This window comes from Mangifera indica, chromosome 16 (genome assembly GCF_011075055.1).
Source record: "Mangifera indica cultivar Alphonso chromosome 16, CATAS_Mindica_2.1, whole genome shotgun sequence".
Lineage (NCBI taxonomy): Eukaryota > Viridiplantae > Streptophyta > Magnoliopsida > Sapindales > Anacardiaceae > Mangifera > Mangifera indica.
The window spans coordinates 10,185,679-10,203,096 of NC_058152.1; the positions used below are offsets into that span (position 1 = coordinate 10,185,679).

Consider the following 17,418-nt stretch of genomic DNA (forward strand, 5'->3'; position numbering starts at 1 on the left):
TGTAAATTGCCACTGTTTATAAATATCAAAAGAACAGTATTATACGTTTTTATTTTTTAATATATAAATACATTATGTGTTATTAAGATATTATTTTATTTTTAATTGAAAATAACTTAACCAATTAATAACACATATTAATTATATATCTATTTATATATACAAAATGCATACACATAGATTTATTGATAGCATAAAGATTTTTGTGATTACGACAAACCCAAATGGGAATTTCGATTGATATGTCCAATGACATATAAACACACTATAAAAGGTTGGATTGAGTAGATCGATGCCAATTTTTTCTATACTTAAAACTGAGTAGTCAAATTCTGATCATTACGAAAAATATAAATGAAAGAATGTCATTGTCAAAATGTATAACTTATATAAGCTACTACTTTATAGAATTTCACTTTCAAGGTGTGCAAACTTTTGAAGATGATAGAGGAATATGATTATATGTTGTGTGAATGTAAGAGCATTTGCCATTTTGGATATAAAAATAAAGAGCAATCGTATGTGTATTTGGTTTTGAGTACTTAAATAATGTGTCATTATATTATTGGATATTACTTTATATTTAATTTAAAATCACATAATTATATGATGATACCTAATTGAATACCCAAAACTAGGTACACATAGGTTTATGCCTTTATGGTAACAATAATCACCTTTGGCTGTGTTTAGTTTGTATAATATTTTATTATTAAAATTAAAATATTATATTGAAGATAAATTACTTAGAAGATTACTAAGTATAAATTATTACTTGCTAGATATAAATAATTATTATGTTTAGTTAATATTCTATTATCAAAATTAAAAAATTACTTTGAAGATAAATTACTTAAAAGATTACTTGATATAAATTATTACTATTTTTGATAAATTTGATAAAAATTTGTAGGTATAAATAATTATTGTATTTAGTTAGAGTAATAAAAGAATATAGTATATTATTTTTACATAATTCACTATGGGTATTTTTTATATTACTTGTTATATCAATTGATAATGAGTTTATTTTTGTTCAAAAAAATTAATAAATAAAGATATAATTATAATAAAATTAAAAATTACTTTAATAATCTTTTAATATCTAAGATTAAGATGATAATCAGATTATCATTTATATTATCTGTTATATCACTATTAATAATAAAAAATTATTATAATATTTTTTTACTTATAAATCAAATAAAATAATATAAGTAATTAAAAATAGATCTTCAGATAATGTTTATTCACCCATAATCAAATGCCTCTTTATAATAGTTTTTTATATTTTTAGCACTAAAAGGGTTTTTTTTTTTTTTTCAAAGCACTTTTAGAAACTTTAATAAAATTCTTTGTTACACATAAGTAATCTCTTGAAATCTAATTGAGGACCTCAAACTCTACAAAGGTTGTATCTAGTACTTTGATTTATTTGTATTACGATCGCATTCAATGTTGTTCAATTCTTTATCTTATTTAAGGCATTTGAAACTTCCTCTAACTTAGTATCCAAGGGTATGTAATGGTAAAAGATAGGTCCTCTTGTCAAATCCCTTCATATGCCTACCTTCTTTCAAGGAAAGATCACCCCCATTTCATGGGAGAGTGAATCACATTTCCCACCCAATGGTTGGTTTAAAAACATTTTTTAATTTTGTATGTTATAAATCACACTTTTCCACCCAACTTTTAACTCTGTAAATTGAATATAACCTAACAAATGTGAAAAGAAAATTAATATATTGTCCTTATTATACTATCTCCTCTGCAATTTATTTTTTTTGATCCCCTTTCTCCTCTGCTATTATATTCTCTTCTTTCATTTCCTCCTTGCTCCTACTTATTCTTTTTCTCTACAATTTATGTTGTCTCCTTTTGTAAGCTGATGCATGGGTATTTTAATTTTTAAAACTTAGTAGATGGAAGTTTGAAAGTGGACTAAACCTTAGGTGAAAATAAGTATTTTGACTTTTTTTTTTTAAATTTATTTAAACAACTTGAAACCAAAGAAGCCACTAATGTAAACAAAAAATATGATGAAATTCGAGAAGCAAAAGACATCAACAATATAAGAGAAATTAGAGATATGGATTTCGGACTTATGAGATTATGTATAACCTCTGACCACTCAATATTAGTATTATTTATCATTAAAACCGCATCATCTTCTTCTTCATTGTTGTCATGTAACAATTGCTTTTCAAGCTCTTGTAGAATATTCAACATCTTTTTCTCTTAATTTTCACTTGAACTTGGCTTTGCAATGTATTTTGCTTATTATTGTTCACATAACCCTAAATGATAATCAAGAAGCTAATTGTATCAACACAATGAAAGTGATTTTCATAATTGGGTTCAGGGTTTAGTAACAGTAGTGATAATGACAAAATATGAATGTGGTTGTGACAATTTGATAGTAACAACAACAACGACAAGGATGTGAAATGTAAGAAGTTGTTTATTTATTTTTATTTTTTAAATTCTAGGAAAATAACAATTTTACTCTATTAGAGTATATTTTCCGTTAACAAAGTTAAAATCTAAGTAAAAAATATAATTTATACTATTAAAGAGTAGAAATATAACTTTTAACCCAAATTTTGGGTAGGAAAATGTGATTCATCTGGGACTTTACATTTATTTAAGATAATATAAATAAAACCATCTAATCATATTAAAATTGGTCTGTTTCTATGGGTAAATTTGTGTAAAGTCTTTAAATTTAAAATTATTTATAAATTAAAATGATAACTTACATTTCAATAGCACCAAAAGTCCGAGTCGATTTATTAATATACACATATAGTAATTCTTTAGTCAATACTGTCATGATATAATTAATTATATTAAGACTATTTGATCGCTGTGTTGATAAATATTCATCCAGTTTGATGTGGAAATCCACTGGCATTCAAGCATGATTACAACAGGACCAATATAAAGTTCTCATCAAATTAATATTTGTGAAAACACATTAAATACTTTTTAAAAGGCCGAAGGACTTTTTCCCACCGAAGGTTTGGTATATTCCCCTCTGACCTCCTAAATTTAAAAAATTATATATATATATTTTTATTAAAATTAAAAATAAAAATATCATTTAGTTAAAAATATTAAAAATTAAAAATTAATCACATTCCCCCCTTTATTTTGAAAAAACTAATAATTTCTCTTCTCCCAAAGTTTAAAAAAGTTATTTTTTCTCTTAGGTTTTTTTTTTCTCCTTCAATAACCTCTTTGCTCTAGCTAACAATCAACCTTTAGGCAACTGTGGCCATGTTTGTCAAACGAATACAACCAACCACATATTTTCCCAGCCCAACTATGAAGAGAACGCTCTGGGAGAAAACAAATCGTCAAGCATTTGATATGGGAGATGAAGCATTGATCGTCTTCGTCAAGAGATATAGTGTCCAATCTGGGAGGACACGAAGACAATTGTCTTCATCAAAAGAGAGAGCATTTGATTGGCCAATGAATCGCAAAGAGACCTGTCTTCGTCATCTTCGTTTCTCCCATAATAGCCGCCAAGACTTGAATATTGACTGGAGAAAAAGATAGTGGGAAGGTTAGTTGTCAATCAAAATAGAGATGGTCGCCAAAAAATAGGGAAAAAAAACGTTAAGGGGAAAATATAATTTTTCAAATTTTAAGTTGAGAGAAATTGTTGTTTTTTAAATTTAAGGGGAATATGACAAAATTTTAGTTGTTTTGAATTTTTAGCTAAATGACATTTTTACCCTTAACCCTAACAAATAATTTTAAAAGAAGATTGGGTATTTGATTTTTTAAACTTAGTAAGCCGGAGTTCAAGAATATACCAAACCTTGGGTGGGAATAAGTCTTTTGGCCTTTTTAAAATTCTTAAACCATGTCCAACAAAAATTATTTGAAAGGTTTTATAATTAATTGACCACATATTCATATAATTTGAAATAGTACTTAAACTTAGAATAATGAAGTAGAGAGTGAGTGGTGCATTATTATGACAATCTAATGAAAAAGTGAAAATAAAATTGCACAAATGTTAAGCAATTTATAATGATCAATCACTTAAGACTTGGTGCCAAAATTATTTGGGTAGTTAACATGTTTGTGTTATAATTTTTAACCTTGCATATTGATCAACTCTTTCATAATAATTCATCTTTAATATAAAAATGGTTAATAATAATTCATCTCAACATACGATGACAATGGGAGATAAGCAAGGGTGGAGCCAAATATGAAAATTGAATCTTTAATGGGCTTTTAGAGGACTGAATGGGCCTTGTGGAAAATCCAATCAAATCGAATCTTCAAAATTTCTTCAAAAGAAAATTCGATTTAACTTCTAAAACCAAGAAGCAAAACAGAGAGATGGGGGTGACAAAAGAGCAAGTGGAATCTACTTTGACTTCTAAACTCAACCCTTCTTATTTTGTAAGCTATCTTTAAGTTTTTAGAAACTGGATCTTTTCTATTTGTTTTGTTTTGACTGATAATTTATTAGTTCAGTTTGTTATGTCAGTTTATGATGTTTTGCGTTGATGCAGCAAACTTATATCTTTTTAATTATTTCAGTGGACTGTTAGTTTCCTTACGAATTTTGGCTCTTTTTCTTTTTTTTTTTCTACTGGGTTTGAGTTTATTTGTCAGTTTAATTTAGAACATTGAAGGCAAGTAAGGTTAATGTAATTCAATTACTAAATGAAAATATTAATGGTTGAAGCATTGGATGTTTAAACTGTTGCTTCGCAGATTTGAAACGGTATCAGTTGTAAGAATGCGTGTTGTTGTAATTCTGCATCAATCTGCATTCTGCAAGCTTCTTTGAGTATAAATGCTGGAAGTTCAAGGTTTTTTTCAGAGGATAATTCCACTGATATGCCTTTAAATTTGGCTAAAATTCGGATAAGTTTGTATTATTTAGTTTCTTCTTGTGGTTGCTTACGAAAGTTAAGGGACTGGAGAGTTTTAAAGGAGGTTCTTGATGAACTTTGGGGAAAATAGATTTCTGCTTGATTAATGAAATGTTAAAGGCCATTCATAGGCTTTGCTTGTTCTTAACATTCCAAATGGGTAACCCCTTTGGTCGGTCTTATTGAGACATCCTGTTTTGAACATATGTATGGGAAGTATCATCTTGCTGAATTTTTCTTGTCATTGCATTAATAGACAAAGAAGAATTCAAGAAATTGTGGCATTTTTCACTGTATTCCAGCCATGATTTTCATTGATAATATATAAGAAAAAAAGATACATAACATTTCTTCATACAACATAATTACAGGAAAAGATTGAGGAAGTTAAGCTTAAAGATAAGATGAAAGATTGAGGAAATTAAGTCTAACAATGAGATATAAAATGTACAGCTATCTAATTATACCAAATATACAATTAATGTTGGTCCAACCTAAGTCTCCAACTAATTATTTCCCTTAACATTCCCTCTCAAGTTGAGGGAAAGAGACAACACTCCCAGCTTGAAACTTAAAGCATGGAAAACTTTTTTTGACACTTGTTTTTGTGAACACATCTGCAATTTGATCTTGTCCTCACACAAATTGAGTAACCAGAGATCCTTGAGCAACTTTTTTGTTATGTAATGATAATCAATTTTCACATGTTTGATGCGAGCATGTAACACAGGATTGATAGATAAGTAGACAGCACTTCGGTTATCACAAAGAAGACGTCGATGTTTAGATATGTAAACAACAATATCATGAAAAACATATGTAATTCATACCATCTATGTTGCAGCGGAGACGAGCACTATATTCGACTTCAGCACTGGAATTTACAACAGTAGGTTATTTCTTCAATCTCTAACTAAAACAATTTGCACCGATATACATATAATAATCTAATGTTGATCAACGAGTCAAAAGACACCTAGCTCAGTCAGTATCCAAAAACCCATACAAATTAGAGGAGGATTGAGCCACAATGCGAAGACCAAAATCCACAATACCCGTTAAATAATGAAGTATTCGTTTCATTGTTTGATAATGATAAATATTAGGATTTTGCATGAATTGACAAACAAGATTAATGGCAGAAGATAAATTTGGGTGTGTGAGTGTAAGATGTTGCAAAGCTCCCACTAAGCTTCGATAAAGGCTTCGATCAACTTGACTACCAATATTGAGGTGAAGATTGTGTTTCACAGATAATAGAGTGGAGAAAGAATTAGTGGTATACATTCGAGCCTTTTCCAAGATTTCCTTTGCATATTTAGCTTGAGATAAGAAGATGCCACCTTGAAAAGGAATGATTTTAATGACGAGAAAGTACTAAACAATGCCTAAATCCTTGATTGCAAAATTAAAACTCACAACCTGAAAGAATTGGTTAATGAGAGCCATACAATTGTCTGTACGAAAATGTCATCCAAATAGAGTAAGAGAGCAATAATTCCATGAGAACTATAAAGCACAAACAAAGAAGAGTCGACATGAGAGCAAAGAAAGTTGTAATTGAGCGAGAAAGCATTGAATTTATCAAAACAAGCACAAGGGGCATGCTTAAGACCATATAGGGATTTGTGTAACTTGCAAACATAAGTGGGATGATTAGGATCAACAAAACCAGCTAGTTGAGTCATATAAACCGTTTCATGCAAAATTCCATGGAAGAATGCATTTTTCACATCTAGTTATCTAACATGCCATGAATTCATGACAACCAAAGAAAGAACAATGCGTATGGTGGATTGTTAACAATTGGGTTATATGTTTTATCAAAATCAATATCTAGAAGTTTGCAAATATCCTTTTGCCACTAACTGATCCTTATATTTATCAAGGCTACAATTAAATGTCAGTTTAGTTTTGAAAACCCATTTGCAACCTAACATGTTCATATTATTAGACCGAGGAACCAAATCTCACGTATTGTTCTTTTGTAATTCTTGTAGCTTATCTTCTATTGCTACCTTTCAATGAGGTTTTTGAAGAGCTTCTTTTACTGTAACGGGTTCTTTAGTGTCAACAACTAATGGAAGAGGTCATGTTAGAAAAGCAACATGATCTCCCTTACCTTTCTGGTGTTATCTTGAGATTGAGTTATCGTATGATGTCGAGTAGGCTAAACAAAAGATCGATTCTCAATAGGTGGAGTAGCTTCAGCATCAGAGACAACAATTTCCAGGATTATGTGAGCTAATTTGGTAGAAGATTCTACAGAAAAATTTAGAGGCTTTGAATGGTGAATGGACTCATTCTCATTTTCAGAGAAAGCCTAAGCTTGCGAATCAAAATGGTTATCAAGTTGCTATAAAAGTTCAGAAAACATTGTAACATCTACATCTATATCAAAAAAAAATAACTGAAGAAAAATGTATTATAAATTGACCATTAGAAAGAGAAGCATAATGAGAAGTAAATTGTGAGATAAAAGAATTAAAATCTTGAGTAGGATCATGATGCACTTGAGAAGTGGCATATGAAAAGCTCTCTTTATCAAAAATAACATACCTTGAAATAAAATCTTTCTTAGTGAGTGGTCTTTGTGCAAGAGGCTATAACCAATAAAAACACAAGTGTAAATCTTAGGTTGGAACTTGTGTCCTGTCTTAGTGATCCTTAAAGCAGGAAAACACCTGCAACCAAAGACTCAGAGCAAAGAAAAATCTAGTTTATCCTTGTATAATTAGTAGAAAGGTGTATCCATGTTAAGAACAACTATAGGCATCTTATTAATAAGATAAACAGTAGTCATCAATGCTTCCATCTATAAGAATAATGGTAAATTTGCCTGAAAAAGCATTGTTAGGCCAGTTTCCACAATATATCAATGTTTCCTTTTTGTTATCCCATTTTGTTCTAATGTTCCTAGTAGACCTGGTCACGGTTCATGAACCGTCGGTTTCAGTTCGGAACCGTCGGTTCACGGTTCGAAAATATAAGGACCCTGAACCGAAACCGTAACAAGACGGTTCGTCCACGGTTCGGAACTGCCGATTTCGGTTCATGGCCCCGGTTCGGAACCGACGGTTTCGGTTCGAAACTGACGGTTTCGATTCGAAACTGATATTGAACCGTCAATTCTAATATATGATCTTGATTTAATTTTTAAATTATTAATTACAATAATTGAAATTTAAAAGAAAGGCTTGGACTTAATTTTTCAATTAAGCTTCCTACGTATCTTCTTGGGGTTTAGAAGAATCAAAGCCTACGTAGTTCTCTTACCTTTGCATATCTAATAGCTGGCAGTACCCCCTTACCTTATCATTCACCTCCACTATCTTGAGTATTATTTCCCGTCGTCATCGAACTATCTGTAGTTAAATCAAGCGATTCTTCATTGAAGTCCACTTTTATTTCTTGTTGTCGTAATTCGGCTCTTGTCCAATCATCCACGTATACTTGAGCTTCAATAGATTCGGGAGCCAAACTTGATCGTCTCTCATCCAATATATTACCCTCTTGACTAAAAGTTTGTTCTACTGCGACAGTTGATACCGGTGCTGCTAGAACTTGTTTAGCAATAGCTATCAATATTGGAAAAGTTGATGCGTGTCGACTCCACCATTCTAAAACTGGAAAGTCTTTACCTATATTGCTGTCACCAAACTCAAAAATAGTAGTTAAATAAATATCAAGCTCCGAGGTGGAGCCTAATGTTCCTCTTGGTCTTTTGCCCCTTTGCATCATAATACGATCACCATAACTCATATTTTGGGTTGATGATGGGGCAATAGGTGGTAGAGAGGAAGAAGAACCACCATAAATTAATGCATATTCAGCATAAATTTCTTTAATTAAATTCATAATATTAGTTATAGTTAATGGAATATTAACTTCATCTAATTGCAAACATTCATAATATAATGTCAAATAATCTGTGACACCATCTAATTAAAATCTAGGATCAAAAAAACATGCAACAAGAAAAAGTTCTGGAATTATTTTATAGTAATTTAACCATTTTGTTTTCATTAAAGAAACAGCTTCTTGTAAAATAATATCTTGTTCGGCTTCTTGTAAAGCTCCAATAATATTAACAGCTTCATTTAAAAATAAATGAGAAGTGAGATAATAAACCCCACTTAAAGTATATGTTGCATTATTAAAATTTTTTAATACATTTAAAATTTTTGAACAAATATCCCAATGTTGGGGATATAATATAATTTGTGACACATTTTGTGAAATAAATTAGCATAATAAATCCTTATAATCAAATGACTCGTTGAGTAATTCATATGTTGAATTCTAACGAGTCGGCACATCTTTAGGAAATCTTTTTGGTCTTTTATTATGTTGTTTACAAAATTTACCCCATTCTTTCATAATTTGGGGATGTGTCCATAAATATGAAATTGCTATTTTTATTGGACTAATAAAATTATTAAGACATTCTAAACCATCTTGTACACATAAATTTAACACATGACATGTACATCTAATATGAAAAAATCTACCACCTAAATTAGGTCTGCAAATATCAATTAAATTATTTATTGAGGCAGTATTTGAACGTGCATTATCAAATGAAATTGAAAAAATTTTATAAAGTAATTTATATTCTTCTAATATTCCTTTAATTATTCTATAAATATTATCAGCCGTATGTCGCTCATCAAACACCCTAAATGATAAAAAAAAATTTTGTAATAGAAAATCATCATCTATCCAATGACAAATTATACCCATATAAGAGTGAACTTGCCAATGGTTACTCCAAATATCACTACATAAAGATACACGTCCATTAAAATTTGTAAAAAATTGAATTAACTCTTTTTTTTGTTTTTTATATAAACTAAATAATGTTCTTTTTAATGTATTTCTTGGAATAGTTTTATATGCAGGATTTAATGCAGTTTTACAATAATTATTAAAACCTAAATTTTCACCAAAACTAAATGCTAAATGATCTATTGCTACTATTTTTGCAAATTCTTCTTTACTTTTATTATCACTATACATAAATAAAGATTTGTGTGTAGAAGAACCATACCCAGTTATTTGTGTTTGGCCTCGGCTTTGTCCCATTTCTTCCGGATGCTTTGACTCCAAGTGCCTTTTGAATGTCTCATATCCACCCCCTTGTTTGAATTTGTAAATTTGCCTACAATAATTGCAAGCAACATCAAAATTACCATCTTCTTTTTGTATTTTCTTGAAATGAATTTTGAAAATATCAGATGTAGGAATTTTTGGAGATTGTTGTTCCATCTCCATCTGTTGTTGATGTTGTTGTTGTTGCTCCACCTCTTCATATTGGTTTTCACTTTCTTGTGAATGAAAATCATCTATAAATTGATTTTCATTCACATTTGATATATGTGAATATTGACCAAATCTTCGTGAACCGGAAGAATTTCCACTACTTGCCATTTTTTGATAATAATAAAATTAATTATATAAATAAATTATATGATTAATTATAAAAGATAATAAATAAATAATAAATAAAATTAATTATAGAAATAAATTCTATAATTAATTATGAATTGTATAAAAAAAATTGAAATTGAAATTAATAAAAAATTAAGAAAGAATTTAATTAAATTTAAGAAAATTTAATTGAATTGAAAGATTGAGAGAATATTAAGAGTTTAAAGAATGAGAATGAGAGTTTGAAGGATTGAGTGAGAGAGTAGAGAGATTGAGATTTGAGAGAATAGAATTTAAAGGGGTATATATAGAAAAAAAAATTTTTGAAAAAAATTAGAAATAAGGGGGGTGAATTGAAATTTCACAAAATTGCAGGGGACCAACGGTCCCCTGCAAATTTCCTTCAAAAGGCAACAGTTCCCTGCGCAGGGAACCGTTGCCTTTTTAAATAAAATTAAAATCAAAATCAAAAAAATTTCAAAAAATTTTCAAATTTTTTTCGGTTTAGCACAGTAAACCGCCGGTTCATAAACCGGTGTGAACCGGCGGTTCCACGGTTTTAATTTATGTGAACCGGAACCGAACCGTAGAGCCACGGTTTCGGTTCCGGTTCTGGGTCTGCCGGTTCAGGTTCCGGGTTTATCCGGGCCGGTTTCGGTCCGGTTCACGGGCCAAACCGGCCCGTGGCCAGGTCTAGTTCCTAGGCAAGATAATTCATGACAAATTCCATTAGACTTAAATAAATTAGTGAGTCGTTTGTTTATAAATTCTTCTCCTCCATCAAATTGAAAAACTTTGATTTTCTTTTTAGATTAGTTCTCTACTAACACTTGAAATTTAACAAATGTTGAATTAAAATCTGATTTCTTTCACAATGGGTAAATCCATGAATATCTATTAAAATCATCAACAAAAACAATATAATACTTAAATCTTTGAACAGATGCAATTGGGGCAGGTTCCCACAAATCACAGTGTATTTTCTGCAAAGGAGAATTGGTAATTTTATTACTATCAACAAAAGACAATTTACAACTTTTTCCTCATTGACAGCTTACACAAACTGTAGACTTCCTAGACCATGATCTGATATCAAAAAATTCTTTTGAGACAAGAAATTTCATGATCTTCATGCTAGGGTGTCCTTGTCTCATATGCCAAATGTAATCAGGCGCCTTTTTGCGAGTTGTTATTAAAAAAGAGCTTGGATGCCTCCTCCCCTTTTTAAAGCATATAAGCCATCTTCCTTACTCCCTTTTGTCAGAGTTTTCCTGATTACTCGACGAAAACCTCATTATTAACAAACTCCATAAAACATTGATTAACCTTAGTAAACTGACTAACTCAAAAAAAAATTCTTCTGAATTTGTGGCACAACTAAGACATTATTTAATTTAAAGTTGGCATCTTCAATTTCAATTTCCTTGGACCCAACTTGTGCATATCCAACATTTGTCCAGTCCCCGCCAACACTGTATCATTACCATCATAAGGATGCAATTGATTAAGTGTGCCTGGATTGGAAGTCATGTGTGTTGTCACCCTTGTGTCGAAAGAAAGATTTTCATCCTCCAACAAGTTTTTTGTAGCAACCAAGGCTAAAGGAAAAGGCTCTTAAGATTGATAGCCATAATCTCATTTGTAGAAACACTTCAGGGCTGTATGATTCGTCCTATTATAGATTTGACATGGTCCTTGAACTTGTGACCTGCTGGTTGAAAAATTAGGATTATTATTTTGAAAGTTAGAATATTTGAATCGAATGTTAACATTAGCATTTCCCCCTCTATCAAATTTTTGATCAATTGTATTGAGGTGCGGGTTGGATTCCTTTGCCTCTAGAGTTCAATTGATTTCCTTGGTGCCATTGTCCTCCCCTGTTACTACCACTGTTTCCATTGCATCCTCTGACTTCACCTGTAGAGTTTCTTTGAGAAACAAAAGCAACATAATGATTTATAAGAGTAGGCATATCATTTATTCATTCTGGGTTATAGTTTTGTACTGCTAAAACAAATTAATTAAAAGCAGGGAATGAAGGTTTTAAGCAAGGTTTGAAAAGTCGAACCTGACCAAGAACTAGATACTGCAATGGTTTTATAGGTAGAAAAAACTACTTTTTAAATTTTTTTGGATTGGACCAATGGTTCATTACCGGTTCACGATCCAATCCGGTTCACAATTTCAAACCGGCTCAGTATAAACTCTCTCTCTCTCTCTCTCTCTCTCTATATATATATATATATATTTTGCTAAACCTTGCATAGTCATAGTTGACTACTGATACAATGTAAAATATATTAATAAAATATTATTTTTTTCTTGTGCTACAATATTTAACTAAACCTTTTTTTCCTTTTTATTTTACATGTACGCATTCAACAGAAACTATTTCAATCGTTGTCAGTGTTACTCCAATCCAAACCTGTGTTGCTATCGAGCCATTGTTTTAGTCCTACGTTGTTGCTCTAGTCTTGGGTCACACACCATTTTGAACTCCTTCAAGTATTGTTACATTGGTTTGTCACCTAATGAAAAGTTCTACAAATTTTGTTTCAACTAAAATTCTCTTGCCTTGGATCCTTTGTTGTAAACATCCTCTAAAGTTTTCTAAATTTCTTTATATGATAGGCAGACTCTTCTGTAAGAGTCGCAATTATCCTACTTCTAAGAAGAACATCCTTGTGTTTCCATTGAGTGTAGGCTGGATTGGTAATGGTGTTGTTTTCCTCAACAATAACTGTTGCAGGAGGCTACCCTTCAATCAACTCCAATACTTCTGTTGTTTCAATTAGTTAAAGTCATTGCATTCTCCATGCAAGATAGTTGACATCATTTAGCTTGATAGAACAAATGCTAATCAAATGATGTAGGGATGAAGTATTAAGAGTAAGGGCATTGGTGCTTATTTGTTGCAAAGCCATACTTGTAATTATGTTCTATCAAGAGGAAGGGATACCATGAAGAATTCAAGAAATTGTGGTATTTTTCACTGTATTCCAGCCATGATTTTCATTGATAATATATAAGAAAAAAAAGATACATAACATTTCTTGATAAAACAAAATTACAGGAAAAGATTGAGGAAGTTAAGCCTAAAAATGAGATGAGTGAAAATTAAACCTAACAATGAGATATGAAATATACAACTATCTAATTATACCAAATATACAATTAATGTTTATCCAACCTGATACAGGAAATCTCCAACTAATTATTTCCCTTAATAGAAAACTGGCTAGAAAATCCATAGATATGAAAGCTCTTGTTTTTTGGCTTGTCATTTGACATGTTTATGTTGTTACGATGGCCATGCTTATAAATTTCTCATATATATTTGTAGAATTATTTAGTGTCTATTACGTTTTCAAGTACATAAGAAACAATATTAGAACCTCGGTAACTAGCAGTACCTTGTATGTTTGGCCACATTTAGATGGTTGCCTGGTACAACTATGAAATTGTCATCGGGCCATCTTGACAAGTTTCAAGCTTCATATTAGGCCACCCAGACGGTGCATGGCAGCATTTCTTGTGCTGAGACCGAACTGTTAGACTTGGGTTTAATTTCATGTGCACTTGATGGAATGCTAATGTTTTCCTTTCATGTAATCTATCCAAGTATATACTGAGAGATGACCTTTTTCTCTTAGAAAAAGTGAACTAATTCATCGACTTTGGTTTTTCAGGAAGTGGTCGATACACCTGGTGGGTTTCTTATTGCAAAATAACTTTATTCTGAGTTCCTGAACTATCGTTAGGCTTTCTTCCTTTGTTACAACATAAATGAACTTTTCTATGTTGGTCAGATGTGGTGCACGTTCTGTAGCTGAGATTTTATTATCACAATTTGAAGAGAAGAGGCTGCTGGAGAGGAATCAGCTTGGGAATTCCGCCCTGGAAGAGGAGATGAAGCAAATCCATGCTTTGTCTATAAAAAAAGCATCGACCCCAAAACGGTGGAAGCAACAACAAGAGGCTGAGAAATCTAACGCCTCCGCCCAAACAGATGTTCTCCAGTGGTTCAAACATCGTACAAGCCATATGTAACCACAATCATAAAACCTTTCTGGGACGAGATTTGAGCATTTTGAAACATGGGTAAAATCACTTATTACCAGAAATATCTAATACTGTTAATTTTTTGAGAAGTTTCACGTTTGGATAAGTTGCTCTATGCCCAGATAATGAACCATTTTCTTCCAACCAAGGTTTGATTAGTCTTTTTTTCCTCATTATTCAGCTTTTTAACCTCCCTATTAGTAGAACATTTTCATACTTTTTTCTGTTGACAATATAGCGAAGTGCTCATATTAGACAAAAAGAGTAGGATTTGGAATCCTCTCCTATCAAAGCATAATTAAGCTTTCAAAATTGTTGGGACTCTGGTTCATCTTAAACTGTAAAGATCTATTTCTTCTCACCAGTCATCATCCTACCATGACGCAGATCAGGGTAGTCAAGTTACATTAAGTTTTAGGGACAAAGTTAATGATTTGAGAAAATAAGATTGCTTCTTTTCTAACAGTTACAGTTATCAGTGATAATATAAGTTCTTAGTTTTCTATACTAACTAGGTTATACTCTTTTTTTTTTCTCTAGTATTAAACAAATAGACTAATAGGATTTATCTTGTTTAATTTAGTTTCTAACCGTTTTGATTCTGCATTATGACACTTAAGATTGAATTCGAACTAAACCAGCTTAATGTCTCGCTTGATTTGAGCCAAGCCAGAGCTTTAGTTTGTAAATCATTTCAAGTTTGGCTCAAATCCCTCTCTGATAATAATGTTTATCTTATCAATGACATTATTCAATTTGTTGATGATACTAATTATTTTGTTAATGATACTATTTATCTCACTGAAGACTCTCTAAAAAAATCTTTAGCCATCTTGAACAAGCTTGAGTTAAGTCATCTGATAGTATGAGTTCAAGATAAACTTGAATTAGTTCATCTTCAAACACTCATGACAACACATAAAGCAAACAACTAGGGTAAAAGCAAGACTTTTTGCTTATCTTGGATCGCCAAGTTCTAACTGCATTTTACATTCCATACAGCATCTGAAAACAAATGATTTAAAGAGAAATTTGATAGTTTTTTAACTGAACTGAAAAGTCAAGGAAGAGATGAAGCTTGCTTACTTTATACAGGAGAGTAACTCTGGTACTTCCATGACTTTATTTTTTTATGGCGAAAAGATTTACTTTCACCGAAGATTTAGTTTATCATCAAACTCATACTCGTTAATTTTAAAAAATCTATATATATCTAACAAGTATTACTATTAAAAAAATCAGTTAATTATAAAAGTAATATTAAAAAAATAATAAAATCATATCCCTTTCTCCCAATTTAATTTTGAAAAAGGAAAATTTATCCCTAAAATTTAAAAACTTACCTTTTCCCGTTGCTTTCAGTCGCCCCTTACAATTACACTCCCAGAACTGCTTTCTTCCTTTCTGCACCCTTCTTCTTGGCAGTGTAATCTTTTCTCAAATCGTTCTTCAGAAAATCTAAGATGTACATCAGCACCCTCTAAATCCATGAACATGGTGAAAGGCCCAGTGCCAACACACTTCTCTATCCAAATTCCCTGAGTTGTCTGACTCCTGCACCCAAAATAAGGAAAAAAAATTTTAAAAAAAAAAAACTCGCTTTTTCCCGTATTACATCAAATTGCAAAATAACATCACTCCAGCAACTGAAAAAAAAAAAAAAAAAAAACCATCCTTCTTTCTGATGAATCCATCTCTTTAAACTTTGTACCAAAAAGATTATTCAACAGAGTACTTTTCCCTGTTCACCGTTAACAATTAAAAAAACAAAATAAATACTAATCCCACATATTAAAGCACATGAAACCCAGTTCCAAAACCCAGAAAGAAACAGAGCTTTCACTGAAGACCTTAAATTAAAATAAAAATAAAGATATAAAAACTGCAAGAAATAACCAAGTAAAGCCTACATAATTTTGAAGATATCTACCACAAAATTTATAAGATAATGAACTAACTTCAGAAACATACCACTACTTTGCAGGCATATGAAGGCGAAGCTTGATGGCGAGGAGGAATTGTGCCTTTCACCATTGCCATGGATTTAGAGGGCACTGATGGGAGTGAAAGAGGCGAGGTATGAGCTTTGCCTCAATTTCTTTACCTTGTCGAAATTCGATTTGTAATGCAAATACGGTTATGTTCTGCCCTGCAGGAGACTTGTGCAGAAAAAGTTCTGTATGGGATAAGATTACCCAGATGGAACGTTCTGGAAAAAGAGAGAATATTGTTGTAAACGTGTAATTTTAATTTTTCAAAAGATAAGAAAACGGTTGTAACGGGTAAAAAAATTAAAATTTTAAATTAAAAAATAAGTTTTCAAAGTTAAATTAAGAGAAATTATATATTTTTAAAATTAAAAATATAAATAAAATTTTATTACTTTTAATATAATAAATAAATATTTAAATTTTTTAAAATTAATGTGAGTAACTTTATAAATAGATTAATACTTGAGTGACAATAATTCTTTTGGCCCTTATTTATAGATGTATTTCAATAAAACATAAAAGTGTTATATAATTAATTAAGCAAATATGAAAGATAAATAAATGAAAGTAAGAATTGAGAAGGAAGGAGAAGATAGCAAAAGAGAAGAGAGTAAGGCTATGAAATTTGATTTCCGAATGATGAAAAGAGAAGAGAAATATATGCATAAATTGAGAGAGAGGAGAGGTATTTATACACAAATTTTTCACCAACTCCCCTTGGCAAATTCGGTTTGCTCATATAAAAGGCATTTAATGCGTTCCTTCAATTTTCCAATTCCATCGTCATGTAGCCACCCTCCCATAAATGTTTTCCCATGGCATTATTTTGACTTGATGAGGTGGAAAGCCACTTAGATGCATAACACTCCCTTTTGGATTTTCATCACTTACAGATAATTATATTAATCTTGCTAAGGAAAAAACCCAGTGGGATAAAAATCAAAGCAAAGAAACATAATTACTAAATGTCCTGTAAATTGGTGTTGGACATGTTTAAACTGTCTCATTAAAAACTTTACTAGGAAAACCCA

At 31.0% G+C, this 17,418-nt stretch overlaps 2 long non-coding RNA genes across 3 annotated transcripts; one reads left to right on the plus strand and one right to left on the minus strand.

Annotated features, from left to right (window-relative positions):
- The first annotated feature begins 4,276 nt into the window (after positions 1 to 4,276).
- On the plus strand, positions 4,277 to 5,186 carry LOC123199762. Its single transcript, XR_006498415.1, has 2 exons — positions 4,277 to 4,425; positions 4,744 to 5,186. It is a non-coding gene; the product is annotated as an uncharacterized LOC123199762 (long non-coding RNA).
- Positions 5,187 to 13,311: 8,125 nt separating this feature from the next.
- Positions 13,312 to 16,765, minus strand: LOC123199761. Of its 2 annotated transcripts, XR_006498414.1 has the most exons (3): positions 16,368 to 16,727; positions 15,483 to 15,950; positions 13,312 to 15,401 (listed from the first exon to the last, which is right to left on the minus strand). It is a non-coding gene; the product is annotated as an uncharacterized LOC123199761 (long non-coding RNA). The 2 variants fall into 2 exon arrangements; XR_006498413.1 differs by having other exon boundaries at positions 13,312 to 15,950; positions 16,368 to 16,765.
- Positions 16,766 to 17,418: the final 653 nt, after the last annotated feature.